General features: G+C 48.3%; 1 protein-coding gene across 4 annotated transcripts in view; it reads left to right on the top strand.

Moving 5' to 3' along the window:
- The window catches only part of Bicral (BICRA like chromatin remodeling complex associated protein), an 85,100-nt gene that overhangs the window by 21,289 nt on the left and 40,436 nt on the right, over positions 1-23,375 (top strand). For 2 of the 4 annotated variants that reach the window (XM_039083177.2, XM_039083178.2), the window contains exons 2-3: positions 726-821; positions 6,913-7,193. The gene's annotated coding sequence lies outside the window, so the exon portion shown is untranslated. Of the gene's footprint in view, positions 1-725; positions 822-6,912; positions 7,194-17,367; positions 23,371-23,375 lie in introns of those variants that run through there. The other 2 variants (XM_008766846.4, XM_063266847.1) reach the window with 2 other exon arrangements.

Genomic DNA, 23,375 nt, shown 5'->3' on the forward strand with positions numbered 1-23,375 from the left:
CTTGCGCTTGCTAGGCAAGCGCTCTACCACTGAGCTAAATCCCCAACCCCTTATTTGTTCTGTTTTGAGATGGGGTCTCACTATGTAGCCCTGGCTGGCCCGGAACTCACTCTGTAGACCAGGCTGGTCAGAGATCCTCCGGCCTTAGACTCCCAAGCGCTGAGCTGAGCACATCTGACTGGCTTAGTACACGTTTTTTGCTTTTTTGGTTTTTTTTTTCCATTTTATATTGTGTTTTGTATATTTATGTTCGTATATGCCAGATATGTGCCTGGTGCTTGTAGAGGCCAGAGGAGGGTATTAGACCCTCTGGAGCTAGAGTTAGATGCCGTTGTGAGCTGCCACGATGGTTCTGGAAAAAGAAGCTAGATCCTTTGATCTTAACCTCTGAGCCATCTCTCCAGCCCCTTGTTTTAGATTTTGAGTTAGGGTCTTGCAGTGGGCCCGGGCTTGTCTCAGGCTTGCAGCAGCCTCTCGCCGCCTCCACCTCTAGGATCACGGGCACACTCATCTTCGTCAGCTTACTAAGTTCATTTTCAGGAGAGCGCAATGATGAAGCAAGTTCCTTGGCATGTGCAGCCCAGGCCGTCCTCGAACTTTCCAGAGAGCTGGGCTCACTGTGTGGCTTTCTGCCCCTAGCTCCTAATGTCCCGAGTGCAAGGATTTCATTTGTGTGCCACCAAACCTGGCTGAAAATGACTTTTTTTTTTCCCCCTCCAAAACAGCAGTCTACTGCCTGGATGATCACGTGACTGACTTCTTGCCTTGTACCATCCCCCGTCCTTCTGGGTGCCTGGAGTGGAAGGATCTGCCTAAGACAGGTAGGGCACTGGGGGCCCCCTGAGCACAGGGAGGTGTCCCAGCCCAGCCCCCTAGCTGTCTTCCAGCCAAGACTGATACCTCCTAACCCAGTGGCTGTCCTCCTCCACTTGTTCCCTGTGGGGAAACAGGCTGGGTGTGTGAGACTGACGGCCAGTGGGAGTGCTGGCTGCCTCTGAAAACAAACATCTCGGAGGTGTTGTATCAACTCCTTGTCTCGGGGCTAGAAGCTTGTAGGACTTCAGAGTTTTTAAAAAGTCTGTCAAGGAAAATGACCAGCCCAGAAACCACGTCATGACTTAAATAGCCTTGGCATCAAGAGGGGTGTTCTAAAGTGTTCATAGCCACTGTCAAACAAAGTAACAGTGTAGACAAGATAGTGAGAGCAGTGGCATCGGTCCAATACATTGGGTAGCTATCCCTTTGAAGCCAATTTCAGGCTTTCTTTTGAGGGGAGGGGTCTGGGAATTGGACCCTGGACCTCCAGCTTGCTGAGTGGGTGGCTGTCACTTAGCCACACCACAAACCTTTCACTGTAGTTGTCCTTTTCATTCATTTAATTATTCAGTCACTTATTACTTTATTGAAATAAGGCCTCACTGTGTTTCTATTACACTGGCTAGCCACCAACTTGTAAGCCTCCTGCCTCACTCAGCCCCCTGAGTGCCTCTACACTTGGGGCCGTGTTACTATGCAGTCCTCTGGCTGGCTTGGAGCTCTCTTCGTAGACCAGGCTGGCCTTGAATTCAAAGAGATCAACTTGCCTCTGCCTCCTGAGCGCTAGGATTAAAGACCTGTACCACTCTGCCCAGCCAACCTCCCCCTCCCCTTTTAAAAGATGTATTTTAATTTTCTTTGTGTGTGTTTGTATGGGTGGGTGTCTGTGGGGGGCCAGAACCAGCTCTCCTACGGTTCCATTACAGGTGGTTGTAGGCCACCTACTCTGGGTACTAGAATCAAACTCTGGTCCTAAGAACAGCAAGCTCTCTTAACTGCTGAGCTGTCTCTCCACGTACACATTACTTTTAGCAGGAGGAGTCACAAGAATAATGGCAACTTTTGTTGAATGTCCACTGTTTACCTGGCACCGAGCAAGGGGTTTCCTGTCACGAGTGTCCCTTAGCTCACACACCAACCTCAGACACATGTATTGCTTGCCCCCTTTTTTACAAACAGGAAACGGAGAGACATTTAAAAGGCAGGCTAAAGGATTGACCAGCCAGCTCAGCGGGTAAAGGGCTTGCTGCCAAGCTTACTGACCTGAGTGGTGTGTGCCTGCGTGCGCGCGCGCACACACACACACACACACACACACACACACACACACACACACACTAAGATGTCAAAAAGGTAGGCCGAGGTGGCATATACCTTTAATACGAGCATTCTGGAGGCAGAGACAGGCAGGACTCTATAAGTTCCAGGCTAACCTGGTTTATAGAGCAAGTTATGTGCCAACCTGAGCTACACGGAGAGAGCCTGTTTCAATCCCTGTCCCATGTCCCCCTTAAAGTCACATGTATAAAAAGTCACAGTGGCCTTTATGGTGGCCCATATACTTAATCTGGGCACTCAGGAGGCAGAGGCAAACAGATCTTATAGGTCAAGAGCCCAGCCTGGTCTTCATAGAGGGTCCTAGGAGAGCAATGGATGCACAATGAGATCCTGTTTCAAACAAATATAGTACACCCAAGTCACACAGAAGGCTACCACTGGCTGCTCACTCTGGAAGAGTCCACAAGCTCATCTGGTTCTTAGTGCCCTGCTAAAACGTCCTCCGTGCACTAGTTCCCAATGCCTTAAAATAACTCTCAGAGGTGAATACTATAATTAGCCTCATTTTATAGATGAGAGAGTTGAGGCTCCAACGGGGGAGTGCCACCACCTTGGGAGTGACACAGGTGGAATTTGAACCCACGTAGACTGATCCCAGAGCTCTAGATTATGTAGAAGCAAAGATATAAAGATAAAAACGTCATGGATAGACGGTGAGAGTTAGAATAATTTTGTTTTGTCACATTCTTTTAGTGTTTCTGTGTGCACATTGTATGTACATACGTACCACGAACACTTGTGAAGGCCACAGGACAGCTTGTGGGAGTCAGCTCTCTCCCTCCACTATGGGAGGTCATGTCAGCAAGGATGATGGCGAGTGTCTGCCCACTCAGCCAGCTGCCCACCTGAGAATGTAGAACGTGTCTCGCACATTGCTACCTCATTTGATGGCTCTCCTGTTACCTCCACAGTGGGTTCCTCTGGCTGGTGTGCACACACGCACAAAGCTACCTCCTGTACCACCGAATCTTGCTTTTTAAATTCTGTTTTATTTATTATTTATTTGTGAGTGAGTGTGTGTGTGTGTGTGTGTGTGTGTGTGTGTGTGTGTGTGTGTGTGTGCGTGCGCGCATGTGTGTTAGCATGCCGTGATACTTGTGTGAAGTCAGAGTCATTTCCGGTTTTTGACCTCCACCATGTGGGTCCCAGAAATCTAATTTAGGTTCCGAGACTCTGTGGCTGACACAGCTACCAGCCGAGCCATCTCTCTGGCCTGCATCTCTTCTAAGAAAGTCCAACCGAGTTAGGGTTCATGTTCTCTATTGCCCTAGTGGTGGGGATTGTACTGGGCTGAGCTGTCTCCTCCACCCCACATTCACTCTTAAGTTATGTGAACTTGGGCCCTATTTATTTGAAGGTCCAAGCACATCCTAGAACATTTGGAAACAATCATTTTTGTTTGTTTGTTTGTTTCAAAATGCGTGTCTGACTTTCCTTGTTCTCGGTCTCTTGCGCAGAAAGGAATACTTGTAGATCAAGTCGTTGCGTGTACAGTCACGCTCATTTACATGTAGGACAGCCATTTTGAGAATGGTCCAGGTGACAGGCAGTGGGTGGTCTAGAGACTTCCAGAGAATTTAGTTTAAGAGAATCTTGGCTTAGGCATTAACTCCCTTGTTGTTCCTTATAAAATAATGAGAAAATCTCTCATAAAGTTGAAGAATTGAGCCAAGCGGTGGTGGCGCACGCCTTTGATCCCAGCACTTAGGAGACAGAGGCAGGTGGATCCCTGTGAGTTCGAGGCCAGCCTGGTCTACCCTGTCTTTAAAAAAAACAAAACAAAAAAAAAAAAAAAAAAAACCCAAAAAAGAGTCCTGGGATGGGGAGATGGCTTGGGGGGTAAAGGCACCAGCTGCTCTTGCAGAGGGAGCCGGTTTGACTCCCGGCATTGTCATGGAGGCTCACAGCCATCTGTCCCTGCAGTTCTTGTGGCTTCCATGAGCTTGAGGCTCTCACGTGGTCTAGACAAGCATGCAAACAAAACTCCTGTATATAGAAAATGAAACAATGTTGTTTCTTTTTTTTTTTTTTAAGAAAAAGAATGGTCCTCTTTGGAGGAAAAACACGTCCTCTTAAAAAGTTTCTTAGTTTTAACTTAGATTCCAAAACCCTTACAACAGAGTTTGAAATGTTACAAGCAAATTTAAGCATGTTCCCTGTTTAAACTGCTGTTCTAGTCCCGTGAGTCCACAGAATTAGGGCATGCCTACAAATGTAAGCATGTCTGGAGGCTGAGGCCCACCCCTCTGCTGTCCCAGTATTTTGCAAACCCCTCCCCCAGACTTAAATTAGATTTGACAACTGGCCATCTCTGAGTAGGTCTGGACTAATTAAGGGTTGCCCCTCAGCCTGTGCCTCTCCCCTGGACTGGTATGACATCGACACGGCAAGGCTACACTTTTCCAAGATACTTGTCAGACCTGAGAGAGGGGTAAGTTCTGGAACCAGCAGGTGGGGCTTCTCCCGTCAGTCCTTAGTAGGTTAGTGACTTCATACAAATCCGTGAAAGTGCTGAGAGCCGATCTGCAAAGCCAGAGTCATTAAAACTTAGGTTCCTTAGATTCCAGGGCAAGTTTTCGGGACAGACAGGTGACTGAGACAGACAGGTGACTGGGACAGACAGATGACCTGGACAGACAGATGACGGGAATGATAGCAAAGTGCCTCGAGTACCCACTCAGCACACACCACTGTTCTTACACTAAAAAGGCTGCAGTGCCCTAGGTCATCTTTTTAAAAATTAATTTTGTTCTCGAAAGCTATGTAATAGCTTTTTTTTATATAATGCATATTTATGAGGTGCAAAATGTTTACATGGAATATACACACACATTGTCCAATGATCAAATCTGGGCAGTGGTAGGTCAGATTTAAAGCGAGACTTCTGGTTTGCTTGGGATTTTGGCCAATGAGGAAGGCTATCTTCCTGAAACCCATTAATGTTTCATTGGCAACCTGGAACACCAGCTGTACCGCTTACTCTGCCCAGATCGCAACGCACACTTCATGGGCATTCTAATTAAATTCCTACCAATCCAAAGGCACTTTAAAACATGTTTTAAAGGTTCCCAAGCCAATTAGAAAACTGGTTGGTCCAACCATCAAGTGTAAAGAAATGCTAATATATGCAAGGTCCAGGGAAGCATTTGCTGAATTCAAAGCAAATTAATTAGTTAACTACATACATACATACATACATACATACATACATACATACAAGGCTTCTAAGAAAAAACCCTCAATGATAGATACTATGTATCTATCTATCATCAGGTCTAAATACCAAGCCCACATTATGTAGAATGATGGAGTGCCAGTCACTGAAACGTGAGGTGGTTTGCTTTTGAAAAAGAAGTTGAATGAAGCAGCATACCGTAGCAGCTTTGACAAACTGTAGTGTGATGTTATGCTCACATAAGTAAGCAAGGTGCATAAAGCACTTGTGCATGTGCTGGGGCTGGAGCCAGGATGTCCCACAGGCAGAACGTGCTTACGCTCTACCACTCACTGGATATCACCTCCACCTTTGCCCTGAAGCTTTGGTTTTGATTCCTAGGAAAGGATATAGAATCCAAACAGTATTTTAAAGAACTTAAATCTGGGGGCTGGGGATTTAGCTCAGTGGTAGAGCGCTTACCTAGGAAGCGCAAGGCCCGGGGTTCGGTCCCCAGCTCCGAAAAAAAGAACCAAAAAAAAAAAAAAAAAAAAAAAGGAACTTAGATCTGGGGATAATTTTATTTAGAACTTACCCGATATATGTTTATCAACAAAAAAGACCTCATCAGCTAACTTTAAATAATATCAGGAAAAAAAAATTAAGGCTTAAATCTGTATCTTAAAACCTGAATTACATTCTTGTACAACTCACATGTTGCCTATTTCTGTTATTTGTTTAAAACAAGTGACAACAGGCCCCCCACCCCTTGCTATATTTCGTGGGCATTTGGGCATTAGTGGTTAGGCTACACAGAACTCTGGTAATGAACACTTATGTTTTGCGTACTACTAGGCGGTTTAAGAAGTGTCAACAATTTGAAATTTAAAACAGGTGGTAATTATGGTTGGACCAAAGGGTGCTAAAGGGTTTTGTAGCTTCGTTTTTTAAGAATGGAAGTTATTTAATGCAAACCCCACAAACATGACTACAAACGATAGTCTAAATAGAGAAGGCCAGGGAATACTTAGCGTCTCTCCTTAGTCATTAGTTTTATTTTCCCTTTTAATCTTAAGATTTCACAGATAAGATTGCACAGCATTTCGGAGTGGAAAGGGATATTGTAAAGTTTAGTAGTAGCACATGAGAAACTTAAGGCTAACCCAGTATCTGCCAAGTTAAAGTCAATGGATGCGTTAGTTTTTAAATAAATATGCAAAAAAATTTCTTATGGTTCTATTTGGAGTTTCTCAACCATTTTTTGCTTATCCCTCCTCCAATTTAAGCTAAAACTGGTGTGTGTGTGTGTGTGTGTGTGTGTGTGTGTGTGTGTGTGTACAGGGCCCCTAAGGAGAATCAACTCACATCTTGTAGATGGGGGAGGGTGGATACACAAACAAACCTGTTTCTTGAATCGACCCCAGTACATTTCAAAGTCCCCCTACTCCCATTTTTTTTTTCTCAAAAGAAACAGAAATCAACACGCCATGAGCTTGGTCTTCTTTTGAAAAAAAATTTTTTTTTAATTTTAATTAAAGAAATCCTAATCTTTCTGCTGCTCCTTTTTTTTTTTTTTTTTTTTTTTTTTTTTTTTTTAAAACTAGGCAAGACCGAAGTTTGAGGTAGACGAGCAGGCGAGCCGTTTGCCCGGGCGCAGAGCATGAAGGCCGGGCGGGCGCGGGGAGCGGGCGCCCGCCGCCCGGCGCGGGGGTGAGCGAGAGAGAGAGCGGAGCGCGTGTGGCCGGCGCCGCTCGGCCTGGAGCTCCCGCGCCCGCGCCCCGCGCCCCGCGCCCGCCGCCGCCGCCGCCGCCGCCGCCGCCGCCGCCGCCGCCCCTGGTGCGATGGCGCAGAAACCCCGTTGACAAGGCACTGCTTTTTCATGACGGTGAGTTTCCCTTTGAGTGTATTATAATTTTGTGATAAAAATTTCAAGGAGAAAAAAAAAAAACACAACCTCCTTCCTCTGCCTCTTTTTTCCTTCGGGGAGGGGAGAAGTGAGGGAAGGAGAAGGGGGGGGTGGAGAGGAGGAGAGCTGGAGATAGATCTCCAGCCAGACAGAAAAGAAAGAGGAGCAAATTAAACACCGAGTTGCCAAAACCAGGATATTAGGTTTCAGCCCAGAGAGCTATTGGCTAAGGCTGTGTTTTTTTTTGGGGGGGGGGGTGGGTTTGTGGGTGGGTGATGGTGGTGGGTGGATGTTTAATGGACACGGAGAAAAGGGGAATCTAGTGTGGATGCCTCTCCCGGCGCCGCCGGGGCCCTGGGAAGACCAAGTTCAGTGTCTCGGGCGGGGGCGCGGGCGGCCCGGGGGCGGCGGCGCCGGGCCGGGGGGCGCCGCGGCCGCGTGGGGGGCCTGGCGCCTGCCTTTTTCCCCCCCTTCCTTTTTCTTCCTTCTCCCCCCCCATCCGCGGATGCAAATTTCTGGAGCGGGGAGTGGGAGAGCCCGGGAAGGGGGGGGGTTGTGGGATAAAAAAGGAGGGGAGGTGGCGGCGTGGCGGTTGGCGCTGGGGAGGGGAGGAGGGGAGGGAAGCCTTTTAATGACTCATTGATTGAGCCGCTTTCAAATTAGTTGTGTGCGCCGAGTGTGTGTGCGCGAGTGTGTGTATTCCGCCCCCCGGAGCCGCCCGGGGAGCCGCGGAGGAGGGAGCGGGGCTCGGCGAGGGGAGGACGGCGGCGCGGCGGGGCCGCGAGCAGGGGGCGAGGGAGGGCCTGGAGTGACGGCGGCCGAGCGAGAAAAATCAGTTTCTCCCAATCTCCTCCCCTCGCGGCTCCGCACACCCCCTCGGTCCTTCTCTCCCACTCGCCTCCTCCGAGGCTCTGGGGTGGGGAGTCGCGTTTTCTTGCTTCTCGGGGAAGGAAAAAAAAATGGAGTCGGCGGAGGAGAGGGGAGGGAGGCGGCGGGGCCGGCCCGAGAGCCCGCTTCCATTTGCACCCGGGCGGTTCCCTCTTTCCCGCCGCACCCGTCCGCGGAGAGAGGCCGGGGCCGTGGGGGAGGCCGGGGCCGAGGCAGTGCCGGGTTCGCGGGCTCCCTGGGCCTCATCCGGGCCTGGGTCGTGGCGCAAGCCCGGCCTGCCGTAGCGGTTGTCGGCCGGCCGCGAGGCCCTGCGGAGGACGCGGCCCAGGCCGCTGCACGCTCCGCTCGGCCGTGGGGAGGCCGCCTGCGAGGCCCGTGTCAGCCGGCGGGCCGGGAGACCGAGGACTGTGGCGGGGAGCGCTTTTTGTGTTTTGGTGATTTTTTTGTTTGTTTTGGTTTTCTTTTTGCTTTTTTTTTTTTTTTTCGACCCAGAGGGCTTCTCAGGGTCCCCCTTCCCGAGTCGCCCCGAAAGCGGCTTCTCGGGGTGGGGACGGCGGACTGGAGGACGCTAAGATGGCGCTGGGCCTGGCCTGTGGCCAGGGCTGGTGGCGCAGTTCCTCGGCGGCCGCCATCTTCCCTCGTGGCGCGGGCGGCGCCCGGTGTGGAAGCTCGGCCTATGCCAGGAGCCGCGGAGCCGGGGAGCCCCGGAGCCAGGAGCGGACCGCCGGGTCCGGAGGATGGAGCCGAGGCCGCGGAGACCCGTGCGACCACCACGACCCCTGACCCAAAAGGCTGGCTCGCTGGGTTGGGGCTTGAAGGGGCTGAGTTGGCGGCGGTTTGCTTTCTGTCATTTGTCTCAGGCCGAAAATAGTGGGATGCGGTCGGGGTCCTTGGTTGATGGCTTCCCTCCCTGTCTCCCCGCATTCCCCCGTGTTTTCTCCTTTGATCTTGGGCTGGACGGTTTGGTCTTTCAGGCCCGGCCGAGGGCAGGACTTGGGACCCTTCGTTTTCTTGTTTATTGGGGGTTAGAGCCCCAGCTAACAAAGCCAAGAACAGGGTCGGTCTGCCTTCCGGTAACCCAGTGGCCCAAGTATTCATTTAATCCGGTTATGTTCAGTCGGTTGTATCGTAAAACAGACCCGGATCTGGTCCTCAGAATGCGGGGACGAGATGGTTGCAAGTGACTTCTGGTTTGGGCCTTCAGGGTACTTCAAAAATAAGACTTTTTAAAATCTCTGATGTGAAGAAGTTAAGATAAGCTTAAAAATGCACTTTTTTCACTTTGTAAAAAACAAGTTTTCTTATGTACATAAATACAGCTAGGTGTGTAGAGATCTTAGAATGTTAAAGGAAAAGAGAGCAGCTTGAAAAGCTAAGGAGTCACCCCGAGATGGAAATAGTTAAGTTTCTGGTGGGCAGAAGTAGCAGTGGCTTTGCTCTTTGTGTTCTGAGTACAGCAGTAGGCAGTGGGTGTTAGGGACTTTGTCATCCGGCCACACATTGAGCACTTTTATTCCAGAAAGTGTTTAGTGCTTTAAATACTTGAGGTTTATTCTATCATCCTGAGATACTGTTTTTATTAATCTAGTTGAGGGTGGTATCATTTTAAGCAGCAAAAATTGCGTTCCCCCCAAAAGCTCCATACTTAATTTTTTAATCTGACCATCAAAATGAACTGGGAGATGTTTTTAAAAACCAGATTGTCATCTCCATTGTTTACCAAGAGAGGCTGTGTTCAGTTTTAGCTTGGCATTCTTCCTCAGGACTGAAATTCCAGCCCCACCGGGGAGAAGTCAGAATGAGAGTCCATTGTTTGAGAGCCCTCAGGGAAAGCTAGTAAGTGCCGATATAGAACTAGACTGTACATTTTGGGGTGGGGGATTGAAACATCAGATTTGAGGTCCATATTTTGGTTTGTGTGACTGCTCATTATTTTCCCCTTCCTGCCATGTATTAAAGTCATTTAAAACATTTTCTTGTAGAAAATTTAGATATCTTGAGATTTTAAAATATTAGTACTGAGTTTGAACGTTAGTGGAGGGTTTTTTAAACTGCATTTCCTTTCTACCACGTGGATCCTGAGGATTAAACTTGGGGCATTAGTCTGTGGCAGATCACCTTTTCCCTGGGCCATTTTTGTGGCCCAATTACTGGAGTACTTAGGGCAAAAGCCTGGCTCTGGCAGTACCAATAGGCTAGACCCCTCCATGCCCATTCCGTTACGCCATTAAAAGGCAAGTAAATAGTGAAAAGCTTACTCATTGAGACAGGGACAGTCAAGGGACTCAGTGACCTGGAACCCACCTTCCAGGTGTTGACATTATCCAGAGTTCCATCCCCAGCTGGTTTTGATGTTATTCAGGAAAGCATGAGGTGGGGGTGGAATGCAGGAGATCCGGTTCAGGTGTAATCTGGTTCTGAAGCTACAAGTTGCTTCTGCTCCAACCAGTCACCCCACCACCATAGTGACTGGGTTTGGGCACCCCTTCAGGCAGGCACATTGTCCCTGAGGCCCATGCCACAGGGATGTTTATCAGTCCTGCTTGTTCCTAGAATTCAAGGTGACTCAAGAGGAAAGATTAAGAAGTAAACAGAGGGGAGTGGGAGTGGGGAAAAAAAAAGAAGTAAACAGAGAGTGAGTTAGGCCAATAACTGCCCGCCTTCAAGTCCAGCCAGGCCAAGTAGGCAGGGCAGCCATGCAACTTAAAAAATAGGTTTATGGGCTGGAGAGATGGCTCAGCAGTTAAGAGCCCCTACTGCTCTTGCAGAGGTCCTGAGTTCAATTCCCAGCAACCATATGGTTGCTCACAACCGTCTGTAATGAGATCTGATGCCGCCTTCTGGTGTCTGAAGAAAGTGACTGTGTACTTACATACATAAAATAAATAGATCTTTTTTTTTTTTTGGTTCTTTTTTTCGGAGCTGGGGACCGAACCCAGGGCCTTGCGCTTCCTAGGCAAGCGCTCTACCACTGAGCTAAATCCCCAACCCCAATAAATCTTTTTTTAAAAAAAAAAAATAGGTTTACACATACATGCAAACAAAAAGCCCAAAGTTTGTAAACATTTGTTTTAAAGTGACTTGTCTGGCAAAAATCCAAAAAAGCTTTTAAAACAATGGTTTCTCTAAAATAATCTAGCATATAGGGAAAGAATAATGTTGAGTGGAATTTAAAATAAGATGTCTAAACTCATGGAATTTACAGGCAGTGGGAGAAAACGTAAGCAGGAAGTTATAAAGGGAATAACCCTTTTTGGCTAGTAAGTCTTGTTGAGATGTCGTGAGCTGAAACTTGAATAAACTTGTGTTAGACATCTCAGCAGAGTTTGACATTCCGAGCCTGTGTAGGGTGCAGACTGGAAGGAAGAGGTTGTTGCAGCTCTTCTCTGGGGCTGCTTTGATTAGGCCAGTTAGGGAGATTTTAGATTTTTGTCCTAATTGCAGTGAGAAGCCATGCAGAGTTGAAGCAGGGGCCCAAGGGAGAGGGGTGGGGATTTGAAATCAGGGCTGAGTGCCTGCCAAGGAGCATTCCACTGCGGAAACTTTGGTCTCACGTACTGTGTTCATGTGATCCTCCTGCCTCAGCTTCCTGAGTCCTAGGACAGCCGGTGCAAAGATGCTCATTTTTTTTTTTAAATGTATTTATTTATGATACATGAGTACACTGTAGCTGTCTTCAGACACACCAGAAGAGGGCATCGGATCTCTTTTACAGATGGTTGTGAGCCACCATGTGGTTGCTGGGATTTGAACTCAGGACCTCCGGAAGAACAGTCAGTGCTCTTAACCGCTGAGCCATCTCTCCAGCCCCGATGCTCATATTTTTTATAGACAATATGGCTGCAGGGTACAAGGTAGGGATGAGAGAGGTGTGCACGGTAGGCTGGCTCTGCAAGACAGAAGGAATCTTAAGAATGCCTTCTCATTTATGGACCAAGCCCTGAATGGCTGATGGTGCCACTTACAATTGGAGAAAAGAGCAAAAGAGGGCTAGCTGGAAGGGATGGTCACTGGAATGCATATGGTACCTGTGGGTACTGAGGTTGGGCTGCTGGAAGTCACTCACTGGGCTGTAGATGGGAGGTGTGTCCTGGGAGCGGCCAGGCCATTTGTGATCACAGGAGCAGCTAGGAACAAGCTGTGAAAGGACAGTAGTGTGAAAGTTAGGCTGACCACCCTGACAAGTAGCTTCTCTGCTGTGTGGGTAGAAGGGCTGCTGCAGGGTGTTGCAGTGTAAGTCCAGCAGTGCTTGGGGGAAGTGGGCTCAAAGAATGTGTATGGGCGAATGATTGCATTCTCATTCTGTGTACGTAGTGAGGAGAGCTGTGTGTGTGGAGGCCGTCAGGTCTTCCATCTTCAAATGGCTCTGGGGATCAAGCCCAAGGCTTGGACAGCAAGTGCTTTACCTCCTGAGCCGTTTTCCCATCCCAGAAATTCATTTTCACTTGAGCTGAGAGTGTCTACCAAAGAGGGAGAGATTAATAAAACAGGAAGTCTGATAAAGGGGCAGGATTCTTGAGAAAGTGACAGAGAATTTCAGATCTAAGAACAAGGTCTGTCAGGGTGGGAGGAGAGTGGAGTGAAGGCAGACAAAGTGAGCGCAGATTAAAGGGAGTGTAACTGTGGGAGAGGGGGAAGGGAGCGGGAGGAAGGCTGTGGTGTGTAAACCCAAAGCACAGCCAGCCTGCTTTAGGAAGAACAGGTGGTGACTGGTTTCAGAAGGAAATTGGTCATCTGGGCTGCAGGGCAAGTGGGACCTAAGAAACGTGCTGGCTGCTGGCTGGAGTCCCGAGTCTGACCACTAAGTGTGCTGACTTTCTGATCTTTGCACAGTTCCATTGGAGGAGGGAGGAGTGGAGGGAAGAAAGTATCCAAAGGATGCCAGTGGAAATGTATAAACCCTTAACCGGCTACTTTGTCTTTGAAGCAGCTGGTGTTACTTTTTCCTCAGTTTCCTGTCCTCTGAACTGGCTACAAAGTAACAGTAGAGGGAAATTGGGGGTGGGGGGGGGTTTCAAAACAGATTCCTGCCATCTTAGAAGATTCAGAATCATTTGTTAGGGATGGAGGTTAAAAAGGCCTGAATATAAGGAGAAAGGACGCATTTGTGGAAAGTGTCCTAGTCTGATGGAAATAGTGGGTAAAAGAAATAGCCACTGAGCAGCAGCATGTCTGGAACAGACCTCTCCAGATGAGTAATGTTGATAAAGTGGGTGGTGTCCATCGAGGGGCAGAAAAGATGCTTAAAGGAAAGCCTTAGGATGGGCTACCGTGTACATGGCTGGTTGGAATTGGAGTGCAGGGTGAGGCTGTGCTGGCCAGACTGAGCATTCGTAGTGCCCACCCAGGCTCTTAGGGAAGGTGGGAGAAGAGGGCCCTGGGGCTGGGAGGGTCCACTGGGTCTTTACTGCTCTCTCTACCCATGTGTGTTTCTATTCAGGGAAAGTCCTGAGATCTCCCTTAGTCCTAACCACATTCTTAAAAGGTCGTGACTTGTTTAATTATAATTTTCTTAATAAAGTTGTAAATTGGACACTTCTGTTCTTGTGGCTTCTTTGGCTCACTAGCTACAAACACATTAAACATTGCATTAGCAGAACCTTTGAATCCATAAGTCAGGACAGGTGTTCCCTCTCCAAGTGCTTATTTCCGGTCCACCAAGTCCAGCTGCTTCAATCATCAGGAGTTCAACTCTGTCTCTGGCTAGAATGTGAGCATTTCACAAATACTATTTGTCAGACTTTTATTCTGCCTCACACCCCGATGGCCATTTAATAGATGTTAAAGTTGGTACAGTGGCGCACACCAACTCTCAGGGAGGCAGAAGCAGGAGTATCTCTTAAGTTTGAGTCCAGCGTGGTCTACACTGGGTTCTAGGCCACACAAGGCTACATGGTGAGAGCCTGTCTCAAAAGCATACTGCTGAAGTCTCAGAAGAATTGGACTCTATCCCTAATTTCTGTATTATGAAAGCAACCGACTTGCCTAAGGTCGCTGCAGGGAGTCCGTGAATCTCATTTCACCATTCCTATTAAACTTTAATCTACAACCAGCACACTATAGACACCTGAGAACTCTGCGGTCGAACAAGGTAAAGTTGACCTTAGCCAGGTCCCTGTGGTGCTGTTTTGTGTGTGTGTGTTTTTAATAAAATCAAGGCTGCTGAGATGAGACGGTTAGTAGTAAAAACCAGTTGCCATGAATCTGACACCTGTGTGTCCCGGGGTGGAAGGAGAGACTCAAATTCCAACCTCTTTTTTTTTTTTTTTCTGGAGCTGGGGACCGAACCCAGGGCCTTGCGCTTGCTAGGCAAGCGCTCTACCACTGAGCTAAATCCCCAACCCCAAATTCCAACCTCTACACACATACCACAGTAGACTCCCATAATCATGACTAATTTAATATCCAGTGGGTCTCGGCAGTAAGGTAGTTTTGGAGATGGTCTCATTATAGGCCTGAGCTGACAGCTTATCTGGGTGTTTACTGGTGATCAAGCCCAGGGCTTCAGGCTTGCCTGTCACATTCATTCCCAACCTGTTTTGTTTTGAGACAAGGACCATTTGATGCTCTGGCTGGCCTAGAACTTATTTCACCCAAGAGACTGGCCTCAAAAAAGTCCTCCTGCCTCAGCATCCTGAATCCTGGAATCACATTTGTGCCTGATTAAAAGTATATTTTGGGGGTTGGGGATTTAGCTCAGTGATAGAGCGCTTGCCTAGCAAATGCAAGGCCCTGGGTTCGGTCCCCAGCTCCGAAAGAAAGTATATTTTGTTTTTGTGGTTTTGAGATCATATTTTTATTTCACATGTATGGATGTTTTGCCTGCATTTGTGTATGTACACCACATGCATACAGCCCTTGGGGGAGGCCAGAAGAGGGCCTCAAAGATCCTTTGGAACTAAAGTTACACGCCTTTGATTGCTACCACAGTTTTGTGGTTTTGATTTGAAGTTTGTTTTAGCTTGCTTTTTTTGTTTTTGAGAAAGGGTTTCTCAGTGTAGTCCTCACTGCCTTGGAACTCTCTCTATAGACCAGACTGACCTCAGACACAAAGATCCGCCTGCCTCTGCCTGTGCTGGGATTAAAGGCATGAGCCACCCACCACCACCACCCAGCCTTACTTTTAACTTTTAATATAAAAGAAGCAAGCCATCTTTTCTTTATAAAACTCAGATTTCCTAGGAGTGCAAGTAAGTATTCTAGAAGTAGGCTAATCCTTACTCCTGTTTGTATTCTGATCTGTGAACATTTGACATTAAAAACTGCAGAAGTCTGCCCGGGGTTCCTCTAGGTGAGATCACACACAAAGAAAAATAGAAGCCTTGCCACTGTGTTTAGAGCCACATCTGCTCTTTAACCCCCTTCCCCCCTTTTTTCCTTCATGAGCTATCCAGCCCAGGCTGGCCTTGAACTATTGGCAGCCCTGCCTTAGCCCTAAGTCCTGGGACTACAACAGAAGTCACTGTATTTGGCTTTCCAGATAGCCCCTTTTTTTAATAGCTATTTTACTTCAGAGTCTGCTTCTCTTTACAAGTAGGACCTTTGTCCAAGTGTGATGTCACACCCCTATAATCACTTAGCAGGCAGAGGGAGTCAGAACTCTGGAACTCCAGGCATGACCACCTTCAGAACAACCAAGCCACATAGACCCTTGTCTAAAACAGCAGAAACATCTGTCGCATATGTGGTGTACATGGTGGACTTGAAACAGTGTAACAGGCAATGTTTGAAACAGAGGGCCTAGAGAGCTTACCTGAATGTAAAATTGTAAAATAGCGTCAGGTACCTTAGTGATTATTTAATGCCCTTAAAATATCCCTCTCTCGGGCTGGAGAGATGGCTCAGCGGTTAAGAGCGCCCGACCGCTCTTCCAGAGGTCATGAGTTCGATTCCCAGCAACCACATGGTGGCTCACAACCATCTGTAAAGAGATCTGATGCCCTCTTCTGGTGTATCTGAAGACAGCTATAGTGTACTTATATATAATAAATAAATAAATCTAAAAAAAAAAAAAATATCCCTCTCTCAGGCTGTAGAGATGGTGCCTTCTGTGGATCAGCTGCTTGCCTCACAATTGGGTCAGCCAGAACCCGGTCAAATGCTGGGCGGGCCCCCCTGTAATTCTAGACGTTGGAAGGTAAAGTTCTCAAAGCAGGCTGGCTGGCTAGACTGGGACACTAGGGAGCTCAGTTGAGACCCTGCCCCAAAGGATAAGATGGAGAGCAGCAAGACTGCAGTGCCACATATCTACACACATAACATGCAGGCACACATGCACACTACACACATGAGAAATGCAATCAGCTTGTCCAGATCCACCCCTATGGATTCAACTAACCACCAGGGGGAAATACTCAGAGAAAACCCCTAGACTCATCATCTCTTAGTACAATATGAGAGCTACACTGTATTTGGGATAAGTTGTCTAGAGGTGTGCACAGGAAGGGACTGAGGATGTAGTCCAGTGAGCTGCCATAGCAGTCCAGCAACGGTCTGGATTCAGTCTCCAGCTCAGCATAAACCAGGCGTGGTGGTACACGTCTGAAATATTAGGACTTGGGAAGCAAGACCAGAGGCTCCAGGTCATCCTGACCACAATGAATTTGAGATTGTATATATTCATCTTCAAAGCATTTTCCATTCTTGTCAGGCATAGTAACCTCAGCACTTGGAGGCAGATGCAGCAGGATGTCTGAGTTCAAGGCCAGCCTGTTCTACACAATGAGACTGCCTTGTCTTTACGTTCAGTTTTAAATAACCCAAATTTTCTTCCATTGTTCTATGGGGTTCGCTCTCTTGGTTAATAGATCGATTGGTTGGTTGATAGGTTGGTTGATAGGTTGATAGTTTGGTTGGTTGATTGGTTGGTTGATAGGTTGGTTGGTGGGTTGGCTGGTTGGTTGGTTGGTTGGTTGGTTGGTTGGTAGGTAGGTTGGTTGGTTGGTTGGTAGGTAGGTTGGTTGGTTGGTTGGATGGTTGGTAGGTTAGTTGATAGGTTGGTTGATTGGTTGGATGGTTGGTTGGTTGATAGGTTGGTTGGTAGGTTGGTTGGTAGGTAGGTAGGTTGGTTGGTTGGATGGTTGGTTGGTTGTTTGGTTGGTTGGTTGGTTGGTTGGTTGGTAGGTAGGTTGATTGGTTGATTGGTTGGTTGGTTGGTTGATAGGTTGGTTGGTAGGTTGGTTGGTTGTTTGGTTGGTTGGTTGGTTGATAGGTTGGTTGGCTGGTTGGTTGGTTGGTAGGTAGGTTGGTTGATAAGTGGCTGGTTGGTTGGTTGGTTGGTTGATAGGTTGGTTGGTTGGTTGGTTGGTTAGTTTGGTTGATAGGTTGGTTGGTTGGTTGGTTGATTGGTTGGTTGGTTGGTTTGGTTGATAGGTTGGTTGGTTGGTTTGGTACTGGGGATGAAGCCATGCCAGGAAAATGTGTTACCAAGCTATAACCCCAGCCCCATCCGATATTGATTTGCAATTTTAAAATTACATGTACGTATGTATATTTGTATGTATGTGTGTATATGTATGTAGCAACAGTTCCAGAGTGGAGGTCAGAGGACAACTCGTGAGAGTTGATTCTCCTACCTTTTGAATTCTAGAGATGGGATTCAAGTTATCAGGCTTGGATACACCTTTACTCCTGATCATCTCCTGAGCCCTTCTTCCCCATTAAATACTAAGTATTAATTGTGTGTGTGTGTGTGCACAGCACTTGAAAGAGCATTTGGGGGTACATGTATCTTGGAGGATGACTCTGTGATCTGTGGCTAAGTGGAAGTACAGTCAGGACAGAGAAAGCCTTCGTTAGGGTGGCATGGGAGCAGCCGTCATTCGTTCATTCACTCAGCAAGCAGTAAGCAGGTCTATCAGGTCCTCTTGGGAGTATTCAGGGTGTTCCCGTGAATCCTAACCTACACCTTCCTCAGGACAAGCAGAGGAGCTGAGTAAGGTTCATAGCGTGCCGAGGGGTGATGGAAGTGTATGTGGCTGTGATAGGTAGGAAGAGATCTGGACGAGGTAGCAGGCAAGCATGCGGCTCTGGAGGAAAGATGTGCCAGCAGACAGTGGAGTGCAAGCTGAGCACAGAGCATGCATGAGTGGTGAGCCCTGCACTTGTGGCTCCACAGGGCTGGGAACCAGGCACACAAAGAGCCGGTGCAGGCCATTTCAGTTGTGTAAGAAGAGCAGGAAAGAGGGAGTTGGCCTTTACAGTAATGGGAGTGGAGTTTCTCCGAGAGGAGCTTGTTTTAAAGGGGTACTCTCTGTGGGACAGGGGACACATTTTAAGAAAAAGCAGAGGCAGAGGGACCTCTGTCTGTCCTCACCTGAGAGATGGAGTAGCTTTTCCCCGTCCTGTCAGTGTGGCTGCTCCTTAATGTGCACGGGCACCCCTCAAGCGCTGCAGGAGCATTTCTCCCCTCAAGCGCTGCAGGGCCTTTTCAGTGGGCACCCCAGTGTAATGGCACACAAAGGGATTGACTGAGAGAGGCAGCTGTGAGGGGACAGCTTTGAGTGGAAGGAAAGAGTGTACGCAGGAGAGAAGGCTGGGCTGCGCACTAAACAGAAGGCCCAACAGTTAAAAGCTTTTACTTGCACGTCACAAAATCGGTTCTCAAGCAAGCCAGTCACTTGGAAGCATAACCAGAAATCACCGTAGCTAACCGCATTGGGACCAGACAGACATGTGTTCTCCCCACCTCCCTGAAGAAATCTGCCTCAGGTTTTCCCTCCTTGTCCTTCCCGAGCTTCCTGCAGAGTGGTGTGTTAGGTGGGAAACATTGTAGACTTCATTCACTTCACCCACCAAAAAATCCAGTTCCCAGCAAATGAGATGACAGCATTTGTGTGCAAGCATGGGGACTGGACTCTGGGTCACCAGCCCCCAAAACAAGAGCCATGTGGACTGGGCTGGCAGTGACCTGTAATCCCAGAACCCAGGAGTCAGAGATGTACACGCCAAGGCAAGCTGGCTAGCTAGTCTCGCCACTGGCAAACTCTAGGTTCAGTTGAAGGACACTGCCTCAATAAATAAAAATGGAAATTAATCTTGGAAGGGGTCTGGTAACCACCTCAGACCTCCACACTTGCATGCCTACAGATGCACATACACATGCACTCACACTTGCGGCCATACAGACCCACCATACACACACAGCAGACACGCAGGCCTTCCTGAGTAACTCTGGTCCCAGCGTGACATTAATTGGGTGTGGTGGTGCACACCCGTCATCTCCGTGCCCGGGAAGAGGAGGTAGGAGGACTCTAAGCTAAGGCCAGTTCACGGGAGCCTTCAAGCGGTACAGGGTAGACAAGGCCGCACCGCTTTCCAAGTTGGGCAAACTCAGATGTTACTTCTGTGATGACTGAACGGTCCTCACCCCTGACCTAGCTCCAGATGCATTTCAGTGGAGAGCATTATTAGCATACACGAGGCCTTGGGTTCAATCTGCAGAAGCAAGTAGGGGTACTCGGGGTGGATATTGTCCACTCTTTACTTCTCTGCAGTTGAAAGGTGGAACCCAGGGTCTTATGACCTTGAGGTCCACCAGCCTTACTCATATCCTTCTAACAAGTCCCCCCTCCCTGCCGCTCCCCCTGCTTTATTTTAGATTGGTTTTGTGTGTGGCATCACTCATGACTGGTGACCACGGAGGCCAGTAGAGGGTGTCAGATCCTTTGGATCTGGAGTTACAGAAAGTTGTGAGCTCTGAGTGGCTGGGAACCAAAGGAAACCTCTGCAGGGGCAACTGGTTCGAACCACTGAGCCTCTCCAGGCCTCCCCACGTCCCCTCCTCTCGGTGAGGCAGTGGTCTCACTGCGTGTATGTAGCTCAGGCTAGTCTTGAGCCTTTCTCCATTGTGAGCCTCCCATATTGCAGGCCTGTGTCACCATGCTCAGCTCAATTCTTCAAAAAAAATTTTTGGTCTTTGTTTTTGGTTTTTGTGTTTTGGTTTTTGGGTTTGGGGTGTGTGTGTGTGTGTGTGTGTGTGTGTGTGTGTGTGTGGTTTGTTTTGAGACAGGGTTTCTCTGTGTGTGTGTGTGTGTGTGTGTGGTTTGTTTTGAGACAGGGTTTCTCTGTATAGCCCTAGATGTCCTGGAACTCTCTCTGTAGACCAGGATCTCGTAAATTTGCATGCCTGTCTTGAAACCCTGTCTTGAAAAAATGTAAAGTATCTTGTAAGTATATTAACTACATGTTCTTTTTTTTTTTTTTTCTTTTTCTTTTTTTTGGAGCTGGGGACCGAACCTAGGGCCTTGCACTTGCTAGGCAAGTGCTCTACCACTGAGCTAAATCCCCAACCCCTTAACTACATGTTCTAATTAATATCTTAGATATGCTGGGCTACTTATAATTATACTTTTAGAAATTTGGGGCACTGAATCAGGGAAGTGGCTCAGAGTGTAAATCCACTTGCCCGGGAGTCTGAAGTCCTGGGCTTACTGCCTGCACCCTGTGAAAAGGCAGATGTGGGGGTGCACATGTAATCTTAGCACTCCAGAGGTAAGGTGGGAAGTGGAGACAGGAGAGTGCCTCATCCCAGGTGACCTGGGTCTGCAGTGCAGCAGCTAGCCAGAGAGCCTCCTAGCTCCAAAAAGCTGTCCTCTGACTTCACACACAAGCATGATGTCCGCACGCATGCCCGTGTGAGAGCACACACACTTACCTCCCCTTCCCTCCCTCAAGAGATTTTAAAGTGGGGCTCTAGGAGGCAGCCCAGAGCAGGCTGTGTACCTGGGCATGTGTCAAGTCCTGGGTGACCCCCAGCCCCCACACACTTGCTGCTAGAAAATTCACACTTTCAGTAGCTCTCCCTGTAACCTTTGTGTTGGAAAGGACAGCCACGCTTGGCCTTCTGGGAGCTGCTAAGTCAGGAAAAGGAGTTGGGGAAGAAGGCAGGCTCCGTGGGAAGCGACTTTCATCCAGCAGATGGGCAATTTACCTTGTAAATTACCACAGAGAGGAGGCCCAGAGAGGCCTGTGGTGCACAGGCAGCGTCTCTCCAGTGGGACCGCTGCTGTTTGGTTCATAAGGTATCTGTTCCTGGTGTGCTGGCATCTACCTGTAGTCCAGCTACTGAGGAGCCTGCCAGGGAGGTCACTTGAGCAAAACCCCATCTCAACAAAGAAAGACGCGGTTCCCCCCTAGTCTTCCTCAGGTTAGACTCCGTGCCTTCGGCAAGCACATGCTAGGAACTCTGATTGATAATGCTCCTTTTCCTCCGAGGTTTGAAATGCTGACTTTACTATCCTCATTATACTTAGAGATTGTTTAATTATACTTTTATTTTCAAATATTTTAATACATTTATTTGCTGCACATACTAGAGAAGGGAGGATAACAGGTAGGAGACCTCTACCTACCATGGAGGTCTTGGGCATCACAGTCAAGCTTGTCATAAGCACCTCTGTCTGCTGAGCCACTCACTGTCCTGTGGCTTTTAGATTTCTTTGCTTATTTTGAGGTAGGGTCTCACTCTGCGGCCATGTGTGTGTGTGTGTGTGTGTGTGTGTGTGTGTGTGTGTGTGTGTGTGTGTGTGTGTGTGTGTTGTGAGAGCCTGGCCGAGCAGTTTACTTGAGGCATATTAAAGCATGAGACTTTTCCCGGTGGTAATGAACTTAGCCCTACGTGTAGTGTAGTGAGATGTGGCACATGTGACATCTTCCATAAAGGTGGGCTCTGTAGATGGACAGGCTCATGACAAGGGCCTGGGAGGGGTCTGCTGTGCTCGCAGCCACATAGTGCAGTGGTTACTAGGCCATTCATTCATTAAGCACGTCTGCTCCTGGCCTTCTGCGTGGAAGCAGGTTTTACATCCCTTCCTTTAATGGAGCAAGCCTGTGTATTTAACATGCCCAACTCCCTGAGTGCTTATGTGTGAAAGCAAGGACTATAGCCGTGGGTGGACTGGCACTCCCCATGTGGTCCAGGCTAGCCTTGAACTCTCAGTGGTGCCTCAGCCTCCCGAGTGCTGGGATTAAAGGTGTAGCCAGCAGGCTCAGCCTGTTACTACTTTGTTTATGGAAGATGATTACTTCGTGACCCAGGCCAGTCTTGAACTCAGAACCCTTCCTTGGCCTCTGTCCTGCTACATTACAAGCTAAATCATTTTAAACTTTTGTTTAAAAGTCCTCTCATGTTTCTCCTTTAAAACTTGATTTTGCCACACATTCTCCTTGAGGTGCCCTTAGGAAGGGGAATCCTCAGCAACTCCTCTGTCTGTTGGTTGTTTCCATAGGGCTGTTTTCCTTGGAACATGCTGCAAAGCCAAGACATTTTACATGGTACTCATTGACAGAGCAGTGGGATTGAAGAGCGAGCGTAACCAGTCAGGGCTTCACCACAGAAAGCACTGTTGTTTAGAACTGCTCCATCTCTGGCCTTCTCCCCTCCGAGGCTGGGTGTCCAGCCCAGACTGGCCTCCAACTCCTGATCCTCCTGCCTCTACCTCCCAAGTGTTAGAATGAAATCTTTTTAATTAATTTTTTCCCATTTTATTTGATATATGTGGATGTTTTGCTTGCATATATTTCTGTGTACCGTGTCCATACAGTGTCTGTGCACCGTGTCCATACAGTGTCTGTGCACCGTGTCCATACAGTGTCTGTGTACCGTGTCCCTACAGTATCTGTGCACCGCGTCCATACAGTGTCTGTGCACCGTGTCCATACAGTGTCTGTGCACCGTGTCCATACAGTGTCTGTGTACCATGCCCATACAGTATCCACAGAGCTGCAGATCCTGGGGCTGGAGTGCAGATGGCGGTCAGCTGCCATGTCAGTGCTGCAGACTGAATCAGAGTCCTCTACGGGAGCAGCTGGTGCTCTTTCTCTCCAGCCCCTAATTAATTTTGGGTGTGTGTGCATGTAGTGTATGCCACACATATGTGTGGGTGTGCAGAGATCTGGGGCTACTGTCACACGGACTTCTCTCTTACCCTTCCTCGTGTTTTTTTAGGCACGCTCAGTGTCTACCTGTGTCTGGTTTAGTTTTTGTTTTCCATGGGTCCCAGAGATCTGACCTCAATCACCATTGCTTAGGCAGCAAGTCCCTTACATACTGAGCCACCCCCCAACCCTGGAGCTGCCTCATTAGTTTTGATGTGTTCAGTGAACTTTAGGCTTGGGTGGGGCAGCTCGCCTCCCTGACAGCACGTAACAGTGTCTTTTTTTTTTTTTTTTTTTTTAAGTAGAAAAAAAACAGGAGCTAATGTGATAACTCAGTTAGGAACGGCGTCTGCTGCCAAGCCTGCCAACTTGGTTCCTTACCCAGGACCAGGTAAG

The sequence above is a fragment of the Rattus norvegicus genome, chromosome 9 (assembly GCF_036323735.1).
Source record: "Rattus norvegicus strain BN/NHsdMcwi chromosome 9, GRCr8, whole genome shotgun sequence".
Classification (NCBI taxonomy): Eukaryota; Metazoa; Chordata; class Mammalia; order Rodentia; family Muridae; genus Rattus; species Rattus norvegicus.